Raw genomic sequence first — 8,847 nt, 5'->3', positions numbered from 1 at the left:
ATTTGTTTTGTAACCTCATTTTATGACATGGGCTTAAAAATGAGGCAGATCCAAAACTTATGTGGCCCAAAAGAAGTTTTCAACGGTAAGTATTCAATCCCCGTTGCTTTTTATGGTGGGGTCAACTGGAGCTTTAGATCTGTCTGATTTTTTGGCCCATGCTCTAAAATGATCTCGAAAAATGGGTGGACGGTGTGGATATAGCCCACACATCATGGTGGGACCTACACAACTTGCTAATATTGAGTAAAATTGCATGAAACCGAATGCAATTCCATCTGATCTAATTCCAAGCTTTTCCATTCTTCCCAAACATGGAGAGGAATTGGCACACGACCTGATGCAATTCCATCCCACCTAAGCCCATCTAATACCATGCACCAAACATGCCCTAGGGGTCATTTGAATGCCTATAATTTTTTTAGTTGTAAACACGTTACTTTTGAAAAAAGTTTTAGGTGTGATCGTTTTATATGCTTTTCCGTTTCGCTTTTAAGTGGCTAATCTATTTACAGGTAAGTAGATTGTGTTTGGCTAGCCTGTAAAATGTTTACAATGAATAAAATAGGTATTCATACCAAAGAGCTTGGGAGGTGAACCTTTCAAAATCTGCAAAAATCACATAAGGCTTGATTTTTTTTAGGGCCCTAAGAGAGCATTAAAGCAGGCACTCACTAAACGGATTAGATGCCTTCCACCCATCACAAATGCAATCTAGAAGTTTTTAATAGTGTACGTTTCATCCTTCCCTTGTGTGGTGGTCTTATTTGATAATGGATGATCAAGGGAAGTACATGATGGATTACAGTGGGCTCCACATGCCATGAGTGTATATTAACCATTGTATTCTAACATGTATAATGCCTTTTTAGCCGTCAAGACAGTTGTAATCTGTTTACATCCTGCAAAGCCTTTACAGGTAAACACATGCATTCAAACAGCCCCTGTAATCAGATAACCTGTAATTCCTTTACAACTTAAGGACTTTATAGGCATCCAAATGACCCCTTGCAAGAGAGCATGTACTTCCCCACACCTGATTTAGTAGTGTCCATTAGCCAGATATGATATGGAATCTCTCCATCAACTTCCATTGATTTGCCCAAGTTGGATCTACCATAAGAGACGACACTCTCATCAGTAGGGTGGTCAACAGGCCTGGCTAGGGGTCAGCTTCAGCCCTGATTTTGAACTGTTTGGAATTTTTTTACGATGAAATGTGTCCTCAAACAGCTACTCAATATTTTAAATAGCCCCAAGAGACATCCCTGGCAAGTAGATTGACAGGCACTAATGGGCTTTATATACCACTGAGGACTCTGACTGGGCCCTTAACAAATAAGTGAGGCCTTTGACTACATAGTTGGTAAGCGTTTTGAAGCAAGCTTCAAAGTCCTTCCAATATATATACCTGTCTTTGGCGCGCTCGATGAGAAACCTGTTCTCTAATTTTTTGCATGGCTCCAGTCTGGCCCATTGAAAGCCCTACTCATGAGATCCAAAAAAGTATTCACTTAGAAGGCTCGCTGAATGAGGACATCATCAATGTTCAATTGGATAGTTTCAAGTCACGTCGGCACGTCGTCTTTATTTATTTATTTTTTAAATTTCTTTTCAAAATATATTTTCATGGGGTCCAAATCGTTTTTTTTTTTTTTCTTCAGGTGGCAGCCAAATCTATGGATGATAGATTTTCATGCTATATTAAGTGGGCCCCCACCTGTGAGGCCTAGGTAGACTTAATGGGAAGTAGCGTATTGTTGGAAGGATAAGTGCGTCTTGTGGAGTAATATTGGTATCCTCTGAACATGACATGCACAAAAAAAAAAGGGTTCAAATTCAATGCACGCGTGGCTCACTTGATGAGTGTATTATCCTGATTTGGTGTGTCTCATGTCCACAATGCATGAATGGCCCAGATCTCTGACACGTGTCCTGTCTGCCAGATATCTGACCCTTCACATTAGAGCCCTCACTGAATCACGACCCTTTGTTATAAAGAAATCTACTCTTGAAAATAATCGATGGTTGAAAATGGTATCCCTTTGAGGTAGTCAGCTGTCGGCCTATTTGTGTCCGTTGACGGATCCAAAACCTGGACCCTACCCGTTTCGAAACGGATCTGAAAGATTGAACTGGACCCATTAAAACTAGTGGGTCCAGCAAGTATGTGTCCGGTTCAGCCCGATAATAGTAAGGTAGGGCAGTCAAACGAGTACCCTGGACCCGGCCTGATTTAATGGGTCCTGGTCCAATCTTTTTTAGTTGGTTTTATTATTCAGTGGTGGCTTATCTACAATTGAGCTGGGATGCAAGTCAATGCAAACCATCTAAGTTGTGGGGCCCACATGCATGGACATAGCTTGAGAATCACGGCTTATCGGGCTGACCTGTTTTCTAAACGGATCTGAAAGATGGGACCCAAACCTGTTAAAACTAGTGTATCCACCATGTGGTTTGCTAACACATGCTTGTAAGAGAGCCCATTTACACAACCACGTGTCAAAATGGCACATCTGTGTGTGATCTAATTCATCCATCGGGTGGGCCTTACCATGTAAATGGTCTGATTTTACCCAAACCCGAGTCAAAACCTGAGTCCAAAGACCGGACGGGTACCCGAACCAGATCGGGTCTTGAGTCCTAAAACACAAGACCTGGACCCGGAAAGACCTGATATTGATTAGCTCGGGTATGGGTACTGGACCTGACCATTTGGCAGCCCAATCCTCTATGTTTTACGTTGCTTGCGGTTCACTGCTTCCATCCTCACATGAATACAATCATTACATGAATAAAAGAATCTTGGATCAACCCTCTTTTTTAATTTCATTTTTCATTATGAATCCAAACAATAATCAACATCTAATTGCAAAGTAAATCATATTAAAACCAACGTGATTTCATGATTTCTTGAGTGACTACGTTTGACAAGCTAACCCATATAAGTGTATAAATATGTGTTTACAAAGAAAGAAAGAGAGAGAGCGAGAGAGATGTTCTCCTGAGAACCAGTTTCTCTTGGGAATTGTTGGTCGAGTGCCTTCAATCCTGGTGCAGAGAAATCCTGTTTTGGTTCAATCGATGTCTCGGTCAGTTCAACCAAATTAAAGGGTGAATTCTCAAATATTGTCCACTTTTGCACATCTTGGGTTCGACCGGATGGATGTGAGTTGGTTCTTGTCAGTCCGACTGACGGAACACGTAAGCACGGGTTTTATTTCCTAATCTTGTACGAGAGTGTATAAATACACTCCTAATTACATTTTGGGTTAGAGCCATAGAGTAGATTCGAAGATTTTACAACCTAGCATAAATACTTAAGGGTTTTGATGAGGAAGCTAGGGTTTTTACTATAAGTTGTTCCATATCTTGTAACATTCTTCTAATTATAGTGGATTGATTGCCGCTTTGTGCTATGGTTTATTCTCACAATGATTTTCCATATAAAATCTCATGTGTTCTTTATGTTGCTTGGATTTTTCGTTCTTTATTGCTTGTTTGATTTGATCTGAAGTTGCTTCCTCATCCAATAAGTGATATCAAATATTAAGGTTGGGGCATTGGTTTGAATTTGGAAACATGACATTCAGAGGATCAAATATAAAATTTGAGATAGAAAAGTTCAGAGGTAAAAATAACTTTGAGCTATAAAGATTGAAGATGAAAGCCCTCCTAGTTTAGAAATGGTTGTAGCATGCACCCTGTGGGAAAGCGCTTCGTCCGGAATTTATAAAGGAAGATAATTGGGATGAATTTTAGAGGGTGGGTAACACAATTTACTTGTGCTTGGTTGATAAAGTTCTTTACAATGTCATTAATGAGACGACTACTACAAGCTTATGGATAACTACCACAAGCTTATGGACAAAGTTGGAGAGCATCTACATGACTAAGTTGCTCAACAATCTCTATATCTGAAGAGACAGTTTTTACTTTAAGGTAGTAGAAGAGTCGGATTTCTCTGAGCACATTAATGTCTTTAACAAGTTAGTTTGTAAGTTGATAAGTGTTGAGGTAAATATCGATGAAGAAGACAAAGCCTTATTTTGTTGACATCTCTCCTGGAGTCTTATGAGTATCTAGTCGATACTCTATGACATGGTAGAGATACTTTAAACATTGAGACTGTTATCTCAGCCTTTCAATTGAAGTAGTTGAGTAAGAAGAGCGAGTTTAAGGTACTTCCACTGATGCATCATTTGCTCGTGGAATATCATCTAAGCGAGAGAAGGGGAAGTCATGATTTATATCCAAGTCGAAAGGTAAAAGAAAATTGAAGTGATAGAATTGTCAGAGGGTGGGACATATGAAGAAAGACCGTCAATATTCCAAAACCCAAAAGGATGATATATCAGATGATTCATTGAATGGTTATGATATGTTGTCAGTGTCCAAGACTAGTAACTTCTATCAAGAGTGGATTTTAGATACGGAGGCATCGTACCATACGTGTCCTCATCGGAGTTGGTTCACCACATATAATGAGTGTGATAGTGTCCTAGTTCTTATGAGCAATGATCATGCTTGTCAGATAGTCAAAATTGGTTTGGTTCATATCATGATGTTTGATGAGGTGGAGTGTACTCTCACCGATGTGAGACACGTTCTGGATTTGAAAAAGAATTTGATTTCTCTTGGAGATCTAGACACACTTAGGTACCAGTTCACTGGTTATGAAGATGTTCTAAAAGTTTCAAAATGGGCACTCATAATTATGAAAGCACAAATGAGTGAAAATCTTTACAAGTTGATCGAGAATACTATATCGAGTTGAGCTGCACCATCTGTAGTGGAGTCCACATTGTTTGTGACATGCGCATCTACGTCGCATGAGCGAGCGAGGTATAAAAGTACTTCTCGATCGTCATTTAATTCCTAATTTTAAAATTTTTAATTTAGATATATGTGAGCATTGTGTGTGTGTGTGTGTGTAGGGAAAAGGTACTATGCGCTCGACCTCACGATAAGCTCCCGTGAGGTCGAGCTGTGTGGGCCCCACCTTGATGCGTGTCGACCATCAACACTGTGCATTTGATGGGTACCCTCTAAATTATGGGATATCCCAAAAATCAGCCGTATACGGAACTCAGGTGGGCCATACCATCTAAAATCATGTGAAACACCGTTAAAACATATAAAAGCACTTGGTGGGGCCCACCTGAGTTTTGAATGCTGCTGAAACTTGGTCTGAACCCTCATGTAAGTGTGACACACATAATGGATGGTCTAGATTTGCAAACCACATCTCGGTGGGCCCAAAAAACTAATTATTAATGTTTTAATGGTGCACGGCCCCTCCCCACTTCTGTATGTGGTGTGGCCCACACAAGTCACGGATTGACTTGATTTTTGAGACCTAGGCCCATGATGGAATGGTGCATCTGACTGATGGGTTAGATGTTCGAAACGCATCACAGTGGGACCCACACATCTCGACCTCATGGGACGGACTCGTGAGGTCGAGCGCATAGTACCTTTTCCATATATATATATATATATATATATATATATATATATATATATATATATATATATATATATATATATATATATATATATATATATATATATGGAAAGGACCCAGAGTATATTCAGTAATTTTAAGCTAGGCAATGAGCTATGGGCTGAAGCCGTCTCCATGGCTTTCTATTTGGTAAATCGATCTCCTTCTATTGCTATTGATTGTAAAATTTCAGAAGAAGTATGCAGTGGTTACATAGTTGATTACTTGGGGCTGCAGATATTTGGTTGTGATGTTTAATCTCACATACCGTTAGTTGAGAGATATAAACTAAACCAAAATGTTAAGAAGTATATTTTATTGATTATGACGATAGGGTAAAAGGTTACAGATTATATGATTGGGTTTCACGAAAAATCATTTTTAACTGGGACATCAAGTTTGATGAAGGTTCTTTATTTCGGAAGGATTAATATAAGGAAACGAAAAAATCAGTTATTGATGTTGAAACAGGCAAGAGTGAAACACTTGAAGAACCTAAGCCACAGATAGAAATAAAAGAAAAGATAGAGAAGCCATCTGTTAGGAAAAATCCACCAAGGGATCGTATGTTACCATTGAGATACATGAATGACTCAAACGTTGCATTTACTCTCATTACAGATGAGAGGATCCGTCAACTTTTCAGGAAGTACTAGAAGACAGATGCAGAGAAGTGGATGACAGTGATACATGATGAGATTAACTCTCTATACAAAAATAAAACGTGGGAGTTGATGGAATTGGCCATTTGGCGGAAAGTAATCGCTTGCAAGTGGATTTACTAGAAGAAATTGGATAGATACAAGGTTAGATTGGTAATGAAGGGTTATACTAAAAAATAATAGTGTCGACTTCAGTGAGATATTTGTACAAAATGGTAAAACAAGTATTTATCATATTTGTATTGACTTTGTTTGCTCAATACAATCTCAAATTGAAACAGTTAGATGTGAAGACTGCGTTTCTACATGGAAAACTAGAAGAACAGATCTACATGAAGCAACCTTAAAGGTTCGAGGTGCAGGGATTTGTAGGTTAAAGAGATCATTTTATGGTCTAAAATAGTCACTTAAGTAGTGGTACAAGAAAATTGATTCTTTCATATTGAGTCAACGATTTATCATAAGTGAATTTGATCATTGTATCTACTTTAGAGCACTAAGTGATATAAAATTCATTATTCTGGTGTTGAATGTTAATGATATGCTTATCGCTAATAATATCGTATCTAAAATCAACATATTGAAGGCTCAGTTAACTAAGATATTTGAGATAAAAGATCTGAGGGCTACAAAGAAGATTTTGGATATCGATATACACATAAACAAGAAAAGGAGCAGGTTGTAGTTGTCTTAGGAGGAATATCTTTAGAAAGTTTTAGTCAAATTTAGATTAGAAAAGGCAAAACCAGTTAGAATTTCCTACGCTGCTCACTTTCAGCTTTCTTTAGAGTTATGTCTTACGTCAGATGAAGAAAAATAATACATGTCTCGTATGCCCTACTCGAGTGCGGTTGCTAGTCTTATGTATGTCATGGTTTGTACAATATTAAATATTTCACATGTGGTTAGTGTTGTGAGCAAATATACGTTAACCCTGTTAAGCAACATTAGAAAGCAGTGAAATGGTTAATTCGGACTTACAAGGTATAACGGATGACGTATTGGTTTCCAAAAATTCTGAGGAGAAACTCGTACACTATGTAGATACAAATTATACAGGGAATGTGAATAATAAAAGGTCGACTTTTGATTACTCATTTGTGTTAGTAGATGGATCTATCAGTTGGATGTTCAAGCCTCAGTATGTAGTTGCACTTTCCACAATCGAAGCTAAATATATGACAGTAATGGAAGCATTCAAGGAAGCTATTTGGTTGAAAGGGATGATGAATGAGTTTGGGCTTTAAAATGAAGTTGTGCCCGTACATTGTGACAGCGAGAACGCAATCAATTTGGTGAAGAATTCAGTGTATCACTCCCAGATTAAATGTATTGATTTTCATCATCACTTTATTTGGAAGATGCTAGAGGAAGGAGATATCATTCTTGAGAAGATTCACACCATCAATAATTCGGCGGACATGCTTATGATGATTGTTCTGGCAGAAAAGTTCAAATTTTTCTCAACTTTTCTAGGCTTAACAAAGAAGATATGAAAATGGAGTGCGAATAAAGTGATGGTAGCGGTATGTTGAAAATGATTAGAGATGGTAGTAATAGCTTGGAGTAGTGGTGTTAGAGGATTAAAACTATGGTGGAGATTGTTGATCAAGTGCCTTTAATCCCAATGCAGAGAAGTCTTGTTTTGGTTTGATCGGTGTCTTGGTTAGTTTGACCGAATTAAAGGGTGAATTCCCATGTGCACGCTGTCCACTTTTACACATTTTTGGTTTGACCAGATGGATGTGAGTTAGTTTGATCCGATTGAAGGTCCCATCGATCCAACCGATAGAATGCGTAAGTGTCAGTTTTATTTCCTAATCTTATACGGAAAGAGTTGAAGCCATAAAGTAAATCCGAGGGTTTTGGAGCTTAGCATGTATACTCAAGGGTTTTAAGGAAAAAGATAGGGTTTTTATTGTAAGTTGTTCCATCTCTTGTAAAATTCTTTTTATTATGTTGAATTGATCGTCGCTTTGTGTTGTAGTTTTTTTTTTTCGAGGATTTTCCACGTAAAATCTAATGTTTCCTCTATGTTGCTTGGATTTTTCATACTCTATTGCTTGTTTGATTTAATTTGAGTTACTTTTACACCAATAAAAACTTCGAAAGAACTTTTGACACGAGATGTAGGCCCAAAATTTAGATGGTTCACTAGATGAGTCACCTCATGAAACCCTAAGGCTATCTTTTTGCCTTAATCAAAAAATTTTGTGGGTTATACCAAAGTAAGAGGCAAATCAAGGGCTGAGAGTTTCTACTTTGCTACGGCCCATCAAAATTTTGGACAAGGTTAAAAAGTTAGCCTTGGGGTTTCGTGAGGTGGCTTATCTAGTGGGCTATCTAGATTTTGTGCCTATATCACGCGTCAAAAGTTCTCACAAAGTTTTAATGATGACCGGTTCCTACACACATTTGTGTACACACACATATACAATAACAGTAGCTTTAAACATTTTGCCTTGTCCAAATTTTATGCCCACATCACATATAAAAAGTTCTTATGAAGTTCCCATGAAAACCAGTTCTTACATATGTGCGTGCGTCTGTGCATGTTGGCAATGATTTTGAATATTTTTACCCTGACAATTAGTTTTAGAAATTTTAATTATTACAGGGTAAAATGGTTATTGAAAATGCATCTGCTAAGCAGTGAACGGTTCAAAATTTATCCCCACA

The sequence above is a fragment of the Magnolia sinica genome, chromosome 18, assembly GCF_029962835.1.
Source record: "Magnolia sinica isolate HGM2019 chromosome 18, MsV1, whole genome shotgun sequence".
NCBI classification, from domain to species: Eukaryota; Viridiplantae; Streptophyta; class Magnoliopsida; order Magnoliales; family Magnoliaceae; genus Magnolia; species Magnolia sinica.
Note: the sequence above shows the minus strand (reverse complement) of the source record.